A 20,177-nucleotide genomic window follows, 5' to 3' on the forward strand; every position below is an offset into this window, starting at 1 on the left:
GACAAGAGGGACAAACTCTGTAACCAATCATCCACACAGGGGGATATGTCGCTTTTCCAAAATGTAAGAATATGTTTCCGAACACAAAGTAACATCTACAATGTATAACGCCATCAATTCGTTTGCCACAAAGGAGCTCATAAGGCTCAAAGAGAAATGGGAAAGAGACGTGGGTCAAATACAACCAGAAGACTGGACAGTGGCTCTTATGTACCCCCGAGAATCAGCAATCTCAGCCAGAATTAGGCTGATCCAACTAAAAATTCTACATAGGATATACTACCCCAGGGAGGTCCTGCACCAATGGGGGAGGGCGACGGACCCCAACTGTCTAAGATGCCATCATCAGAGAGGAACCTTCTTCCACACTTTATGGGAATGTCCGCAGATACAAGACTTTTGGCAACAATGCTGCGATAGACTATCAACAGTACTTGGCCGTGAAATTCCGATGGATCCCAAACTCCTAATACTGGGGATAGATGCGGAGATAGAGCTATCAAGATTTGAAAAACTCATGTTTGCAACAACCACAAGTCTTGCCAAAAGGAACATTGCTCAACTATGGGGCTCACCCACACCACCCAGGTACGAAAAATGGGTAACGGATGTAGATGGATGTGTGCCAATGGAAGTGAGAGTGTATACTACGAGGGGGTGCCCAGAGAAAGCGACCAAGATATGGCAAAGATGGCAGGACAGCTGAAGGCTAATAAAGAAGAGCCATAAAACACTGAATGCTAAGCAATGAACTTAGATAAGTGATCGAAATGAACTCAAGATAACTGTATAATGTATGCAAAGATAGGCCAGATGCCGGGAAGAAGTGTATACCTGTGTGCTTAACTATAGTGACTAAAGGTGAATTATGTATTTTGGATGTGTTTTGTTTGTACCTATAAAACAATAAAAAGTATTTTATTAAAAAAGAAAAAAAAGAATATGTTTCTTTGCAAGAAGAAGAGCTCTATATGTCCAAAACAACTTACTGTTAGACAGTACAATACTTGAGGGGAACAATCCCAACATACCAATAAGAGGGTCTCTTGGGAGGGATTGGCCGAAACCAAATCTATTCTCTGAAAAACATCATCCCAAAACAATTGAATCTTTCTACACAACCACAACATATGGAACGTGGTGCCCATCTCTCTTTTACAATTCCAACAAACATCTTCATTACACAATTTACATGAGCTCATCTTCCAGGGGGATCAGTACAGGTAGTGGTTGATTCTCTGTTGCGTGTACCTTAGATCTAAGTCAATTTTATATGTAATTGGACCTATACATATTCGGTTTCATTCAGAATACGACAATACATAACTCAAATCTGATTCCCAATTTCTTCTACCACATTGTGCTGTTATTTGGGATGCAGGAGGAGTAACTAACTTATATAAAGTAGATGCAGACAAAGGCATATTCTTTGAAAGGCACAAAATTGCGGGCAGATCATGTAGTGCAGCATTCAATGGTGAAAAAAGTACAGCAAAAATGTCTTTTAGAACATTATAACGAACAATTTAATTTGCTTTCAGCTTGTATTTAAAATGCAAAAACTCAAAGTCCACCATATTTTGACCATCATGCACTTGACCAATTTTCCAAATATTTGCTTTTTGCCATGAAATCCACAAAAGCATATAGTTACCCTGCTTCACAGACGGGTTTTTCCACAGACGGGAGTCTGCACATAGAAGGCATTTCCCATCACAAATTTCATTACTCTTGCACCACTCCTTCACAATGTGCTTTATAAAAGGCCGGGTCGTACTAACCAGCAATCTCTTGTCTGTAAATATAATAATATCTAGAGGTGTAGGTGAAACAGATTCTTTCTCTATTTCAATCCATCCTGCCCTAGTTATTTGGTCAGTCAACAACCAATGATACAAGATCCGCAATGTAAAAGCTGTGTGATACCATTTTATGTCCTGGTAACCAAAACCACCTAAATGCACCGGTCTCAAAAATACCTCTTTTGCGATTCTGGCACGACCTTCTTCCCCCCAAACAAAATCTATTCAAGTACTTGTTAATGCTTAGTAATAATTTATTTGAGAGTGGCAGAGGGAGCATACTAAATACATATAGTAACTTTGGGAGAAGGGTCATTTTTACTACATTAACTTTACACCATAGGGTCAATTTTAGCCTCTCTAATTTACTGCACATTCTATTTATTTCCTCAGTTTTCAGGTGGATATTATTTACTAGCAGAGATTTGATATCCCTATTGATATGAATGCCCAAATACTTTACACCTGAGTTTGCCCACACCTCTCGGCCCACATCAAACAAACCCCTATGACAAGCGAGGGATATGGGGAAAATAAGAGTCTTTGTGACATTTATTTTATAATTAGAGAAGCGACCAAATTCTTGTAATGTCAATAGAAGCTCTGAGTAAGAACGTATTTGAGATTAAAACTAAAAGGCTATCCGTGTACAAAAGGACCTTCGAGACATACTCCCCAAATGGAATACCCAATATACCCAGATGGTTTCTAAGCATAATGGCAAGAGGTTCAATAAATAAATCAAAGAACAATGAAGACAAGGGACAGCCCTGTCGAGTCCCTTTCAGAATCCGGAAGCATTCAGAGCGACAACCATTACCAGCCACAGCCACTTTCACACCATCATATAGGGCACTAAAATGTTTAAGGCATTGCGGCCCACAGTTTATTTTAAGAAAAACCTGATGTAAAAAAACCCAACTCACTCTATCGAAAGCCTTTTCTGCATCTATACTGACAGCTGCGTATGCTTCTGCAGAATGTCTCTTCAGGTAGATAACATCTAGTAACTCTCGCAAGTTATTGTTACTTTTTCTTCCACTTACAAAACCCATCTGATTTTTATGAATCAGTTTTGGAAGCAAGCCGTTTAATCTTCTAGCAAATATTTTAGCTTAAAGCTTCACATCTACATTTAAGAGTGAAATCAGCCATTATTAATGCAGTTTGCATTGAATCAGCAACCTTTTCATTATGCAAAATCTCTGTGTATAATTGCACTAGATAAGGTGATAGAATCTGACTAAAGGTTTTATAAAATTCTAGTGGAAATCCAACAAGACTAGGACATTTACCATTTGCGATGTTTTAATTGAAAATTCAATTTCCTCCACTGATATTGGTGCGTCAAGATCTAATATTTCGTTCTCATTTAAACTAGGCAAATCAAAGGAACTAAGATAATTATTATTTTCAAACTCGGAAGCAGTCTCATCATCCTTGTATAAGGCAGCATAATATTGCCGAAATTCTTCACAGATTTCCTCATTCTTTCTCTTTATTATTCCTCCCTTATCTACAAAAAAAGCACCTGTCTGTTATTCTCCCTCTGCTTTATATGGCTTGCCAACAAGGCTCCTGACTTTTCACCCCGCTCCCAAAAAGCTTGTCGTGAATAAAAAAGTTGTCTCTCTGCCCTATGGTGGAGTTCACAATCCAGGGTTTGTTTTGCCTGGGACCAAGCCAACATAGTCTCTCTATTAGGGCTACTACAGTAACGTACTTCACTTGCCTTATACTCATCCTCTAACTTGACCAGGACCTCCTCCCGCTGGCGTTTCTTGTATGAGGCAAAACTAATGATTTTACCACGCAATGTTGCCTTCAAGGCATCTCAAATTACAGACATAGAGCTAACTGAATTCAAATTGTCCTTCATAAACAAAGATATTTCTGTCTCTATATAGTTGACAAAACCTAGATCAGAAAACAACTGTACATTCAAACGCCAATGTTTCCTAGATCTTGAACCACTTGGAGATTCATCCAGCGCCAACATAATAGGAGCATGGTCTGAAATGATTACTGTACCAATCTCAGCATTACAAATTTCCCCACATAAACCTCTACTGACAAGGAGGAAATCAATACGGGAAGATGTACCATGCACCATTGAGTGAAAAGTATATTTTCTACTTTTCTCATTAAGATTTCGCCAAATATCATGCAAATCCCATTTATCCACAAATCTTAAGAGCCCCTTTCTTGCTTTAGCCTAAGCATAAGAATTAGCCTGAGTGGTCTTGTCCATTTTCATATCGATTGTGGTATTGAAGTCTCCCCCAACAATAATTTCTGTACAATTTAGTTGATCCAAAACTCCAGCAAGCAGCCTGGTTCACATTAGGTGCATAATTATTCAGAATTGTCAATCACTTATTTTCAACTTGTAATTTTAATGCAACATATCTCCCCTCCGGATCCACGCATACACTTTCAGTTCTATATCTCAAGCCTTTCCTAAAAAGAATAGACACATCACGTGAATTGCTTGCAAAGTAACTCCAGAATTCTTTTACATACAAACCATCAGAATATACCCTACTTAATCCCCTATCAGATGAGTTTCTTGTTGTAATACTATGGGCCTTATCACGAGTTGGGTGGTAACGCTGGCGCTGTTAGCTTCGGCGCTAATAGCCCTACCGCCAAACCCCCGGAGCTATTAGCGCCAGATCACGAGTTTGGCGGAAGGGTTATTGCCCATTCCCCATTGGGCCCATTTGGGAATTCCTCATTCCCCATTGGGCCCAATGGGGAAAATTTGTGCTATTACCACCGGCGGATTTCCAGCGGCGGTAATCACGCCGAAAATCAGCAATTTTGCCGCGGATTTCCCCCCAGCTCAGAGCTGTGGGGAAATACGCCAAAGCCAGGATCTGGCACAACCTTAAATGTGGTGGTAATAGCGCTACCGCCGCATTTAAGGGTTACCTCCAGACTGGTGATGAGGCCCTATATCTGGTTTTCGTCCACTCAGCTGCAATAATATTTCCCTCCTCTTAATAGGGTTATTCACGCCTTTAACATTCCAGCTTAAAAATGTTAGGCCTGCTGGCATTTTTCGAAGCATAACAAGATACTAATGCTGACTAACTTGCACCCAATGACACGTTGCATCAATATTAAGTAAGCCTTCTTCCTTGTACTCCTCACTCCCTCTCTACTCATTCCCCTATGCCCCCACCCCTCGATCCCTCTCCTAGGTAAACACATTCTAAAAAAAAAATCATAACTATTATGAATTGAAAGAAAAAACAGATTAGATGAACGAGAGAAAAGAATAGAAAAACAAGAATAGTGCGGGAAGGAGCATGCACATCAGAATATTCAATTCAACAGTATTGTAGTCAAAATCAAACTTGTGAATTTGCTCTGTACATTTCGCGACTAGAACCAACATTACAGATACAACAGCAAAACAGCCATAAATATTCAACAGCCAAATATGAATGACAAACCCAGACTAAATTATCGGGTTGCAAGAAAAAAAACATAAATAAAAAAATAAATAAGTCTATAGTATTTTGCACATTAAGAAACAAAAACAGAAGCTGTGTAAAATCACACATATCTATGCATCTGACCTTACGCCCGTACCTAAGTAAATACAACAGGGCATCAGGTGTAACTTAGTGAATATAGCTCCAATCTAATAATTAAAACTATCCTAAAATGTTCATACCACCAGAGTAGGAGACTAACTGTGCATTAATATGCATTCATATTTGTAATAATTAAGCATGTCCGTAATAGGATGGTATAACATTGAGATTGTTTGCAGCCACAAATTGGCACCTCCCAGTGTGATTATTGATCTGCTCATGATAGTGACAGCACTGTTTACCTCTGTTTTCCGCAGCATATCACATTTAAAGTACACACAGCAGAAATTCATAGAGTAATAGAAAAAGCCGAGGCCAGGTGCGCTAAATGACTTACCAAATGCATACAACAATCCAGCATTAAAGAAAGGAACAGGCTTTGTGACACCAACGTCACCTGTTGCAATGTATCAAACAACCTTATTGTAATCTCCCAGGTGTCTCAAAGCAAAGGAGGCTGAAACGTGTGCTCTTCTGCCCACCAAATCTCTAGAAAATTAAGAAATAATGTCTGTCTGCTCACGTGGTCTCAGAGCACTAAATGCCTACCATCTGCCCAGGGCAAGCAGAAATCATTTGTATGGTAGTAGGGCTCAGTGCAGGACTGCTTTCACACTACATGGTGCAGTGTCTGGCATCCCATGTGCTGCCATCAATCACCCGATGCTGCTGCCTGAAACCCCAAAGGTTTTCTTAAAACATGTTCTACTTTTTAGTTTGCGCCATTAGGTGTCGCTTGTGAGACCCATGAGCTTAAACTATTGCATTAAAGATAGGGGGAAATGGCATATGAGGAGGGACACACAGCTTGTTGGTGTTTTGGGGGTATTTGCCCACCCATTGACTGCCCATGGCCATGCTAATCCTTATGGCCATCCCCTCTCATATCTTGCCCCTTCCTGCCCAAAACACCTCCTCACTGGGACTCTTTAAGCTCACATGAATCTATCCTTACCATAAATGATGGCACTCGGAGTGCCTGCCACTGTTTTTTCAAAGCAGTTTGCTAAGAGTTAATGACTTGATTGGCATTGTAAACGCAATACTGTTGTAATACAAATGTCAACCTTCACTCACCCTATTTATAATATATTTTTTTCATATAGTGTTTTAATCTAAAGCGCTTTACATAGGCCATATTTACATACCCTTTTATTACCCAATCGAAATTGGTACTCGTTTATCGACCTCTGAAGGATGAAAGGCTGAGTTGGCCTTGCAGGGATTTGACCTGCGACCTGGAGACCAAACACAGATCATAGCAAAGACCGTTTAAACTGCTGAGCCATTTTACCAGCTTTATGAGCACCATGTGTGTCCTTCGCTGATGTCCTGTTGAACAAGCACTGGCAAAGCCAACCGTTTTGGCTTGTCTATACATATTAAGTGTTTTCCAGGTACTACTATTAGATGGCAAAGTACTTGTACCATGTTGCACCTGCTACCATCAATGATCATTTAATACCACTTTGGCTGTGCCTAGCAAGTGCCTCTCCCAAGCCTAAAGACAAGTCCAAACTGTTGCCATTGCCAATGCTTGTTTAACCCTAGTGTGCAGCTATTTTTGCTCCTCAAGTGCTGGTAGAGTGGGCTGAAAAGCAAGCAATGTTTCAAGTCTTTAAACGCTTCACTGGAACACTTGAAGTGCTAGATCTCACTGAGGGACTTTTGCCTACTGTAGGTTTCTTGGCAGGGATAAGTTGGTTGGCTCTTGCCAAGGCAAACACCCTGCATTCCAAGGGTTTCCCAGCAGAAATGAAAATCACTGAATGGCAATATCGTGCATGAAGATTCCGGAAATGGATTGACTGTATTGGTCAGAAGCTATTTTACTTTCCTGACATTTTCCTATTTAAGGTAGCACTTAAAAACTGGCATGGTAGTAAGGTGCTTACTGCTGCTTGTGTAAGAAGTACTACATTCTGAGCAAACACCAGCAAAGTTATTGTGTGTTTAAACAACTTGGAAAAAATGACATGCACCTGAAATGTGAAATCAGAATAAGCCTTTTCAGTCATGTCACACACAGCACAGTGCCACACAGTAGCCATTGCTAGATGTTCACCTCCAGCACAGAGGCAAATGGGCAATGCATTGTGGGTATGGAAATGAGCTGGAATGTCAAGTATGGAGCAAATACTTGTTTGGTTGGTGCTAGAACGATAATGTACCAAACACAACTAAAGATTAACCAATTCATTGTGTAAAAAGTACGGAATTCAATACTTAAGAAACTTCTGAGGGATCTCTTTATGGCGTTATGTGTCAGGTAAGGTATTAGAGAGAGCTAGGGCTAGAACAGAAAAGCCTTGCCCTCCCCATTTTTGAATTTGAGGATTGCCCTGTTGGGTTTGTATATCATTATCTTGTTGTGCTAAAACTATGGTTTTACAATGTTGTATTATGTTTGCTAATGATACTAAGGTCTTGTACTAAGCCAAGCAGAATTCAAGCATCTCGCACTGTATGATGGAGGTTCAGAGATGAATAATTCTCAACTGACTCAAATTCAACACAGCCTCAAGTGCCCATGTGATCTTAGGATATGTGGCCAACCAACTTAGGAACCCTTTGAGTCCCCAATGTCATGGTGAGAACGTATTTATCTCAACATAGACCTCTCTAAGGCATCATTTATTAATATAGAAAGTTGATAGAAACGCAGACATATGTTTGTCTGGGTTTCTATCAACTAAAGCTTTAAAAAGGATGTATACTACATCTCCTTTCCGCAACAGGTAATGGGGGTCATTACAAGTTCGGCGGTAAGGGGTTAACAGCTCCGGTAAAGGTGCCGGAGCCATCAACCCCTTACCGCCTCATTACGAGTTCTGCTCGCGGGACCCGCTAAGGCCTCCTGGTTTTACCAGGCGGCCTTAGCGGGTCCCGCGAGCAGCCCAGCATGCTAACAACGGGCCTGTTGTTATCATGCTCCCCATTCCCATTGAGCCCTATGGGGGCTCGAATGGGAATGGGGATGTACCGGGTCTGGGTTCCTTGAATGAGGAATTACCGGGCCCTCCAAGGTCGGAATGGCCTGGCTATTCCTCATTCAAGGAACCTGAACCCGGTACCCGGTAAGGGGGTAGCCATGCCGCTAATAGCGACATGGCTACCTCCTAACTTGTAATAACCCCCATTGACTTTTAATGCTTATGCTACAGGCATAATGGATTAGGGAATTCCACTTTTTTGGCCTCTCGAAGCAAATTTGTAAGAATGTGACTGCCAGATTGCTGTTAAAATGGCCCCAGTGGGTGAGCATATCTTGTGGGTGAGCATATCTTGTCTACTCTGCAATATTTGCATTGGCTTCAGGCGTTTGTCACATTAAGTTTAAGACCTTGTGTATAGCCCATCGGGCCTCTACAGTATTGGCACAGTCTCTTGTATCAAGAACATGTGTTAAATATCAACCCAGCCACTTGTAGAGATCCGTGAGTAACGTTCTGCTGCTCATTGCAAGATAATGATATGATTGACTCAGAGGCAAATCTTTCTGTCTGAGGAGTCCCTCTTCTGCCAGATGTGGTTTATACTTGGACTGCTGGGGAAGGGCGCTCATCTTGAGCTTAACAGGAGGTGAAAGGACAGAGACGTCTTTATGGGAGGGCAAAAGGGGCACTTGCCCCATGCCCCCACCTTGGAGGGGGGCCCCATAAGGCTGCATTATCCTTAGAAACCAGTTACCATTGTTGAGCAAACATAAATGGCACATTTTAGGATATTTTCCGGGCTGCTGCAGAGGCTAAACCTTTTGCCTGTCTGTTGTTGACAAGAACATTCTGTTCCAATTAATTCACCCTGTAATACTTTCTTTGTTCACTGTGTATACATAGTTTGTGCGTGCACAGTAGCACAGCTCCTGTATCGTTTTTTCCTTTACTGTGGGGACCCTATTGATCATGTGCAAAAGCCAAAGTTGAAATGCATATTGATACATTTGAGTGCTGCGATGGTGAAGAAGATAGCTCAACGTGTTAAGCACTCATTGCTGAGATCTGTGTTCATATGCAAGATTACAAAACCAAACTCCATAAAGGCCGACTCAGCCTTTCCTATGTCTGAAGTTGATAAACCAATATGTCTAGGTCCTTTGCTTTGTAGCTCATCATGTGCTATTAACAGCAATCTACCTGCACCAGATAGCGGCTGCTATAAAACAAAAAGCATCCGTATGGTGAAGGTCTAGAAATCAGAAGTCGGGTTCTTCAGACAGGTAGTTGTAAAACCCAGGCAGCCATCCCTAATGATGAGCACAAAGTGTTAATTCAAGAATGTGAAACCAAGACGTTCATTCGCGTGTCCTAGCTTTGTCAGCAGATGATACAGTCCTGGACAAATCAGTTATATAACTGACAGTACTGTGCTGTCTTCTTTGGAAAGGTTTGCCTTATTACATGCTGGTAGCATCATTTAGCCCATTACCTGATCTTTCTATATAGGTCATTTGAGTGGAAGGGGTTCTACACAGAAAAAAACGGACCAGATATTGAAGGCCTCTGACAAGCATCTTTTAAACTCTGCTTAATTGACACAAAAAATGGTTTGCTTTTTTGTACAATGCACAGATACAACAGCAAAACAGCCATAAATATTCAACAGCCAAATATGAATGACAAACCCAGACTAAATTATCGGGTTGCAAGAAAAAAAACATAAATAAAAAAATAAATAAGTCTATAGTATTTTGCACATTAAGAAACAAAAACAGAAGCTGTGTAAAATCACACATATCTATGCATCTGACCTTACGCCCGTACCTAAGTAAATACAACAGGGCATCAGGTGTAACTTAGTGAATATAGCTCCAATCTAATAATTAAAACTATCCTAAAATGTTCATACCACCAGAGTAGGAGACTAACTGTGCATTAATATGCATTCATATTTGTAATAATTAAGCATGTCCGTAATAGGATGGTATAACATTGAGATTGTTTGCAGCCACAAATTGGCACCTCCCAGTGTGATTATTGATCTGCTCATGATAGTGACAGCACTGTTTACCTCTGTTTTCCGCAGCATATCACATTTAAAGTACACACAGCAGAAATTCATAGAGTAATAGAAAAAGCCGAGGCCAGGTGCGCTAAATGACTTACCAAATGCATACAACAATCCAGCATTAAAGAAAGGAACAGGCTTTGTGACACCAACGTCACCTGTTGCAATGTATCAAACAACCTTATTGTAATCTCCCAGGTGTCTCAAAGCAAAGGAGGCTGAAACGTGTGCTCTTCTGCCCACCAAATCTCTAGAAAATTAAGAAATAATGTCTGTCTGCTCACGTGGTCTCAGAGCACTAAATGCCTACCATCTGCCCAGGGCAAGCAGAAATCATTTGTATGGTAGTAGGGCTCAGTGCAGGACTGCTTTCACACTACATGGTGCAGTGTCTGGCATCCCATGTGCTGCCATCAATCACCCGATGCTGCTGCCTGAAACCCCAAAGGTTTTCTTAAAACATGTTCTACTTTTTAGTTTGCGCCATTAGGTGTCGCTTGTGAGACCCATGAGCTTAAACTATTGCATTAAAGATAGGGGGAAATGGCATATGAGGAGGGACACACAGCTTGTTGGTGTTTTGGGGGTATTTGCCCACCCATTGACTGCCCATGGCCATGCTAATCCTTATGGCCATCCCCTCTCATATCTTGCCCCTTCCTGCCCAAAACACCTCCTCACTGGGACTCTTTAAGCTCACATGAATCTATCCTTACCATAAATGATGGCACTCGGAGTGCCTGCCACTGTTTATTCAAAGCAGTTTGCTAAGAGTTAATGACTTGATTGGCATTGTAAACGCAATACTGTTGTAATACAAATGTCAACCTTCACTCACCCTATTTATAATATATTTTTTTCATATAGTGTTTTAATCTAAAGCGCTTTACATAGGCCATATTTACATACCCTTTTATTACCCAATCGAAATTGGTACTCGTTTATCGACCTCTGAAGGATGAAAGGCTGAGTTGGCCTTGCAGGGATTTGACCTGCGACCTGGAGACCAAACACAGATCATAGCAAAGACCGTTTAAACTGCTGAGCCATTTTACCAGCTTTATGAGCACCATGTGTGTCCTTCGCTGATGTCCTGTTGAACAAGCACTGGCAAAGCCAACCGTTTTGGCTTGTCTATACATATTAAGTGTTTTCCAGGTACTACTATTAGATGGCAAAGTACTTGTACCATGTTGCACCTGCTACCATCAATGATCATTTAATACCACTTTGGCTGTGCCTAGCAAGTGCCTCTCCCAAGCCTAAAGACAAGTCCAAACTGTTGCCATTGCCAATGCTTGTTTAACCCTAGTGTGCAGCTATTTTTGCTCCTCAAGTGCTGGTAGAGTGGGCTGAAAAGCAAGCAATGTTTCAAGTCTTTAAACGCTTCACTGGAACACTTGAAGTGCTAGATCTCACTGAGGGACTTTTGCCTACTGTAGGTTTCTTGGCAGGGATAAGTTGGTTGGCTCTTGCCAAGGCAAACACCCTGCATTCCAAGGGTTTCCCAGCAGAAATGAAAATCACTGAATGGCAATATCGTGCATGAAGATTCCGGAAATGGATTGACTGTATTGGTCAGAAGCTATTTTACTTTCCTGACATTTTCCTATTTAAGGTAGCACTTAAAAACTGGCATGGTAGTAAGGTGCTTACTGCTGCTTGTGTAAGAAGTACTACATTCTGAGCAAACACCAGCAAAGTTATTGTGTGTTTAAACAACTTGGAAAAAATGACATGCACCTGAAATGTGAAATCAGAATAAGCCTTTTCAGTCATGTCACACACAGCACAGTGCCACGCAGTAGCCATTGCTAGATGTTCACCTCCAGCACAGAGGCAAATGGGCAATGCATTGTGGGTATGGAAATGAGCTGGAATGTCAAGTATGGAGCAAATACTTGTTTGGTTGGTGCTAGAACGATAATGTACCAAACACAACTAAAGATTAACCAATTCATTGTGTAAAAAGTACGGAATTCAATACTTAAGAAACTTCTGAGGGATCTCTTTATGGCGTTATGTGTCAGGTAAGGTATTAGAGAGAGCTAGGGCTAGAACAGAAAAGCCTTGCCCTCCCCATTTTTGAATTTGAGGATTGCCCTGTTGGGTTTGTATATCATTATCTTGTTGTGCTAAAACTATGGTTTTACAATGTTGTATTATGTTTGCTAATGATACTAAGGTCTTGTACTAAGCCAAGCAGAATTCAAGCATCTCACAATGTATGATGGAGGTTCAGAGATGAATAATTCTCAACTGACTTAAATTCAACACAGCCTCAAGTGCCCATGTGATCTTAGGATATGTGGCCAACCAACTTAGGAACCCTTTGAGTCCCCAATGTCATGGTGAGAACGTATTTATCTCAACATAGACCTCTCTAAGGCATCATTTATTAATATAGAAAGTTGATAGAAACGCAGACATATGTTTGTCTGGGTTTCTATCAACTAAAGCTTTTAAAAAGGATTTATACTACATCTCCTTTCCGCAACAGGTAATGGGGGTCATTACAAGTTCGGCGGTAAGGGGTTAACAGCTCCGGTAAAGGTGCCGGAGCCATCAACCCCTTACCGCCTCATTACGAGTTCTGCTCGCGGGACCCGCTAAGGCCTCCTGGTTTTACCAGGCGGCCTTAGCGGGTCCCGCGAGCAGCCCAGCATGCTAACAACGGGCCTGTTGTTATCATGCTCCCCATTCCCATTGAGCCCTATGGGGGCTCGAATGGGAATGGGGATGTACCGGGTCTGGGTTCCTTGAATGAGGAATTACCGGGCCCTCCAAGGTCGAAATGGCCTGGCTATTCCTCATTCAAGGAACCTGAACCCGGTACCCGGTAAGGGGGTAGCCATGCCGCTAATAGCGACATGGCTACCTCCTAACTTGTAATAACCCCCATTGACTTTTAATGCTTATGCTACAGGCATAATGGATTAGGGAATTCCACTTTTTTGGCCTCTCGAAGCAAATTTGTAAGAATGTGACTGCCAGATTGCTGTTAAAATGGCCCCAGTGGGTGAGCATATCTTGTGGGTGAGCATATCTTGTCTACTCTGCAATATTTGCATTGGCTTCAGGCGTTTGTCACATTAAGTTTAAGACCTTGTGTATAGCCCATCGGGCCTCTACAGTATTGGCACAGTCTCTTGTATCAAGAACATGTGTTAAATATCAACCCAGCCACTTGTAGAGATCCGTGAGTAACGTTCTGCTGCTCATTGCAAGATAATGATATGATTGACTCAGAGGCAAATCTTTCTGTCTGAGGAGTCCCTCTTCTGCCAGATGTGGTTTATACTTGGACTGCTGGGGAAGGGCGCTCATCTTGAGCTTAACAGGAGGTGAAAGGACAGAGACGTCTTTATGGGAGGGCAAAAGGGGCACTTGCCCCATGCCCCCACCTTGGAGGGGGGCCCCATAAGGCTGCATTATCCTTAGAAACCAGTTACCATTGTTGAGCAAACATAAATGGCACATTTTAGGATATTTTCCGGGCTGCTGCAGAGGCTAAACCTTTTGCCTGTCTGTTGTTGACAAGAACATTCTGTTCCAATTAATTCACCCTGTAATACTTTCTTTGTTCACTGTGTATACATAGTTTGTGCGTGCACAGTAGCACAGCTCCTGTATCGTTTTTTCCTTTACTGTGGGGACCCTATTGATCATGTGCAAAAGCCAAAGTTGAAATGCATATTGATACATTTGAGTGCTGCGATGGTGAAGAAGATAGCTCAACGTGTTAAGCACTCATTGCTGAGATCTGTGTTCATATGCAAGATTACAAAACCAAACTCCATAAAGGCCGACTCAGCCTTTCCTATGTCTGAAGTTGATAAACCAATATGTCTAGGTCCTTTGCTTTGTAGCTCATCATGTGCTATTAACAGCAATCTACCTGCACCAGATAGCGGCTGCTATAAAACAAAAAGCATCCGTATGGTGAAGGTCTAGAAATCAGAAGTCGGGTTCTTCAGACAGGTAGTTGTAAAACCCAGGCAGCCATCCCTAATGATGAGCACAAAGTGTTAATTCAAGAATGTGAAACCAAGACGTTCATTCGCGTGTCCTAGCTTTGTCAGCAGATGATACAGTCCTGGACAAATCAGTTATATAACTGACAGTACTGTGCTGTCTTCTTTGGAAAGGTTTGCCTTATTACATGCTGGTAGCATCATTTAGCCCATTACCTGATCTTTCTATATAGGTCATTTGAGTGGAAGGGGTTCTACACAGAAAAAAACGGACCAGATATTGAAGGCCTCTGACAAGCATCTTTTAAACTCTGCTTAATTGACACAAAAAATGGTTTGCTTTTTTGTACAATGCACAGGGTTATCTGTGTGTTTAAAAAAAAAAATGAACAAGCCTGTGTTTTGGAAATAATTAAAGCTTTAAAATACAAAAGAGAAACACAGATAAATTCTTTTAAGATCACATCAATTAGTATGCTGATACTTAAATACTTTCCTTGATGATGGAGGAAATTAAGGTAGAATCATCCCCATTTTTCATTACACGCCTCTATAAAATGTAGTTTTAAAAACACTGTCATGTTGGGTTATGTGACTTATGTACTTTCCAAGTTGCTTGTATACAATTAAATTATTTTAGTTCATGGTAACATCTGCAAAAGAAACTAGCAGAAATTGGAGAATGGGAACGAATCCCAGCGTCACCGCTTAACCAATGTGTGATCCTCATCTCATTTAATCTCATATTGCCTAACTTGTCAAAATGACCAGCCCCCAAACCTTTCAAAAATGTCACAGCTCAGAGTGATTTCGTTCTCAGGGTATGGTCTTCAAAAAAGCCTCACACATGCTTTCAATGGCTACAGTGTTACCTCCCCTATAATAATAGTGAGCATTTATATATTGCACACCGCAACCACTACAGAAGTACCCGTATCGTGGACTTCTAATGTTGTCCTTGAAATGCTACTTCTTTATCATTTTGATTACAGCAAGAATGAAGAGGGTATTGTAGTACCTATGCTTATTTTGCAAAGCAACATATCAAGCTATGAGTGGTGATAGTGATGAGGGGGGTGTGACCAGATATTCAGATCCCTTAATTCCTTTGGTTTGGTACCCCGTGGGTATCTGTGCCCCAGGCCCCAAAACTGAATAAGATGTCCCTGTGAAAGGATGCATATGTTTGCTGTGTGTATGAGTGATGAGTGATTGCACAGAGACGAGCTGCACACCTTACCATGGAGTCTCTGGTGACACCATCTACACACATTTTGTTCTTATGGCTACCCTTTGTATGTTTTCTTTCCCACGAGAAACCAGTGTAATTGTCTCGGGACTGACAAGATGTACAATGAACTTGAAAGCTTTTCCAGGCTGTGAGCTTCCATGTTTTGATTGCTCTGCAATTGGGCAATAGAATATTGTGGAAGGTAACATATGGGGTGCAATATATTTCAAACTACAACTCCCATCAGCCCTCTCCAGGAAATGATAATGGCCACGGCCATTACGTTTGGCAATAGTAACATCTACAGTATTATTACAGACATGCAGGTCTGAGTTGCACTCTTTTAATCAACATCAGGTGGGTAAAAGGAACAGTTCTCTGTGATCATATTTGAGTCAATGAGCTTCTGTACAGGTAGCAAACAAATGTCTGCAATATGTGAAACAGTAAAAGGAAAGAAGATCATATTATATAGCACATATTCATAAGCCCTGTCTTCCTACTCTTTGGTAAGACAAAAAAGTGGGTTAACAGACCTGTTGCATACATCTGTGTGCAAAGTGTAGTGCCTTTAGTGAACATCCCCCCGCACATACAACCTCGCGGCCTACCCCAAGCCACCTAACCCAGTGAAATCTCTCTTCAACTTGCTAAATAACACACCTGGCCAGCACACCAGACACGACTCCCCTTGGTCCTCTAGAAGTCAGTCCTCAGACTCTGTCACCGACCCTAGAAGACTGTCACATGTCCTCTCCCCATTACAGGAAACAAGTCTGAATTACCCAGAAGCAGCCCTGTATACCCAATAACCCCCCTCACCTCAGTATACACATCCTCGTTCATTCCTCATAACAGGGTCACTTCTCAAACACCCACACACACTCCCACCACTATTAACCACTACACCGACCATAACTTAGAGGACTCCGACTTCACAAGCTCTCTACACACACACACACACCTGCAACACACTCAGCCACTATTGCCACTCCTCCAAATTGAGACCTTAGCCTTCTCCCCAAGAACCATCTCACCTTCTAACAAATCTCAGCCATAGTAGCCTTCCTCTAGACCCTACTACACAACAAACCCTAGTCATCCACCCTTACTTCCATACACCACATTCCCCTTCCACCTGGTAGCAGCCAACACTCCCTCCCAAGTCCCCCACAGAATCCTGTTGCATCAAACAGTCAACCTAGCAACAGACTATTGTGCATCCTGGTCAATGTCAGATCCGTTGCGAAAAAAACGCCACAGCATTTAGGACCTATTTTTATATGATGGCCCTGACGTGTTCATCATCGAAACCTGGTTCTCCCAAGACTTCCATCTCATTGCACACAAGGCCTTCCCTCCAGGCTACACTCATATTGTGCATAACAGAATCAGCAGGGCAGGTGACATTACTATCCTATATAACTCCTACATCTCCATTTCGAGTAACAAACCTGCAAGTGAAATGTCTTCTCACCCCCACACACTCACAGCTTACTGCTCATATATAGACCCCCAGTATACAACAAATACTTTGCAGAAAACGTTAGCGACTTTTTAGCAGCCATCTTGGTCTCTCACCCCTCCCTCACAATGCTATGGAACTTCAATATCTGATTCAACGTCCCACTAGAAAACCCATAACATAATCCCTTCTGGACAACCTGGAATCCCTACATCTGCCATCACTAGTTTCAGGACCTAGCTACTCTGCAGGCCATACCCTAAATGCAATCTTCAGCTTTCCTGAACTGATCACCCCGCTTCTGTTTCACCAACTAGTCTGGACAGACCATGCAGTAATCTTCTTCACTCTCTCAACCGTCGACCCACCATCTTCCCTGACAGCCCCACGGCCACCCACCCAGTCACTTCTATGGAAGAAAGTGAAAGTAATTCCAGAGCTGGCAGATTCCATGGTAGCTTCCCTGTCTTCCCTACCACTCCAGTCGTATCAGCTCTCCTTCTGCCACTGTGACCGATGGCTCATGGAAGCGCTTAGCCCTCTTACCCCTATCAGAACCTTCTCTAGCAGACAGGTCCTCTCCCCTGGATGGGTTACCTCAGCTCTCAAATCTCTCAACTCCCAGAACCATACCCTGGCAAGCAGACCCCATTGCTGCAGAATAGAATAGCCTGCACCCAGCAGCTCAAAGCCTACAGCGCAGAAATATGCAAGGACAAAAAGAACATATTATGCCCCAAACACCTGTAGGGAACTCCACATGATTATCTCCGAATACAAGGCCCCATTTTGCACCACCTCCCCCTCTCTCACATTCACTTTGTCATTCTCTCTCAGACCAATTCCATAGCCCTGGAAAGAAACCTCACCATTGTCCCTAAAATATCATTGCTCACGCTCCACTCCCCAGCAAACATGACCAGGTTCTCAGTTCCGCCCTCCACTCGCTTTCTCTTCCCTTCCTTCTCTCCTATCTCCCAACCTGAATTTCTAAAGCTACTAGCTAACAGCCGCAAGTCAGGATCTCCTGGAGACCCCTGTCCTCCTACTCTTCTAAAAGAAATTCTATGCTCAACTTGTGCCGGCAATATTGCAAGATCCAGAATTAACTTATCTCTCACTTCAGTCACTTTCTTAGCAGATTTCAAGACCTTGTACATCAAACCCATGCTCACAAATCCACCCTCGACCCCCTTCTACCAGCCAACTACAAACCTAACGCAAACAACAGATTCATAGCTAAACTAATCGACCGAACAGCCTACACCCATCTATGCCTTTTCATAGAAACCAATCTTTCTTTTCGAGACCGCCCAATCCGGCTTCAGACCTCTACAAGGAACTGAATCGTGCCTAGTCTCCATCTGGAATGATCTCAAAAGAACCTCGCACTTGGAAGGTTGTGCTGCACTAATCCTCCTCAACCTCTCACCAGCCTTTGACACCATTGACAACCTCACCCTCACTGACAGACTCCACTCTCTCGGCATTAGGAACACAGCTCTGAAGTGGATTTCCCCATTTCTCTCCAACAGATCCCAAATAATACACATGTCTCCCTTCTCCTTGACTCCCACCCCTTTACAAACAAAGTACCAGAGGGCACCTCTTTTACTTCTGCTATTTAACCTCTACCTGAGGCCCCACTCCACTCTCATCTGCTCACACAGCCTGTCTTGCTACAACTATGCAGATGACGCCCAAATCATCTTCAAGAACCCAAAAGACCCTTTCTCTGCCTCGCCCAACCATGCATCATGCCTCACAGTAATCGACCACTGAATGACTGCTAACCACCTCCTTCTCAACCCCGAAAAAACAAAATCATGATCTGCGGGATGACTGCCCTCTTCCCTCAACCCACACCTTGACCGCACTCACTAGACCCACTTCCCAGCACCTCCAACACAGTAAAAAACATTGGCTGCACTATGGGCTCAGACCTGACACTATCACATCACATCACCCCACTGACAAAAACCTGATACCTACACCTACACATTCTCCGATGCATCTTGCCCTACCTGACCACCCCACACAGAATCACTGTGATCATAGCTATTGTCCTCTCACACTTAGACTATGTTAACACCCTATACCTGGGGTCCCCCACAGCACAACTTAGAAAGCTCCAATGTGTACAAAACACTGCAGCAAGGCTCCTTCTTGCCCTGTGTCCTACAGAACACATCACACATGCCCCTGTGTCCTTCACTGGTTGACCATCAGGCGAGTATCCTCCTTTATAGCATCACTCACCAAGCACTGTACAACACAGGAGCAGAATATATGCAACACAAACTCACAGCCTACAAGCCTACAAGCCTACCAGAAACCCGAGATCAGGAGTACCTCTCCTCCTCGTCATCCCCGTTGCAAAATTGACTATAATAGGGGGATCTTCTTTCTCTGTCCAAGCTCTCACTAGCTGGTGTCAATTCCATTCAGCATCTGCCACATAAAGGATTACCTCGCTTTCCGGAAGGCTCTCAAGAACTTGCTGTTCCCTTATGCCTCCTGAATGACCTAGTCCACCTCCTGGGTGAACTATCACCCACAGACAGGAAGGCGGGGAAACCTGATGAGTCACCTGGGGTGACAACAAGGCAGTACCTATCCCGCACAGAAAGTATTCCAGTCAATCCGTATGATACGATCTGCATTACCTCATGGCAACTAGATATCAGCCTTGATTCACTGGTAGGTATAACACTCCATCACAGTGGAACATAGCTGTATCCCTCCCGGGGCATAGCCACCAACCCACACACATCTGCAATAATCAGAACTCGACTTGGCAACACACAGCACCACTGCCAATAGAATGCAGCTGAGTCCCACAAAACAATTTGGTCCAGCTGCTCCCATAATCAGTCTCCTTGACTCGCCTACTCTCCAGTCTATCACAGCACCTATCCAGATCCCCATGGGTCACCATCAGGGATTTAGCCACCCCCGACCTGCCTTCATGCTGGCTAAAAATACACACATGCATTTGAGAACCCTCCTTCAAATCTCTGACCTTGATGCTCCAAGGGCATTCACCCCACAGCGTTTGAGCGGCAGGAGGATAGCTCAGGGACAACACGCTCT

This window comes from Ambystoma mexicanum, chromosome 7q (assembly GCF_040938575.1).
Source record: "Ambystoma mexicanum isolate Mex_15411 chromosome 7q, UKY_AmexF1_1, whole genome shotgun sequence".
NCBI classification, from domain to species: domain Eukaryota; kingdom Metazoa; phylum Chordata; class Amphibia; order Caudata; family Ambystomatidae; genus Ambystoma; species Ambystoma mexicanum.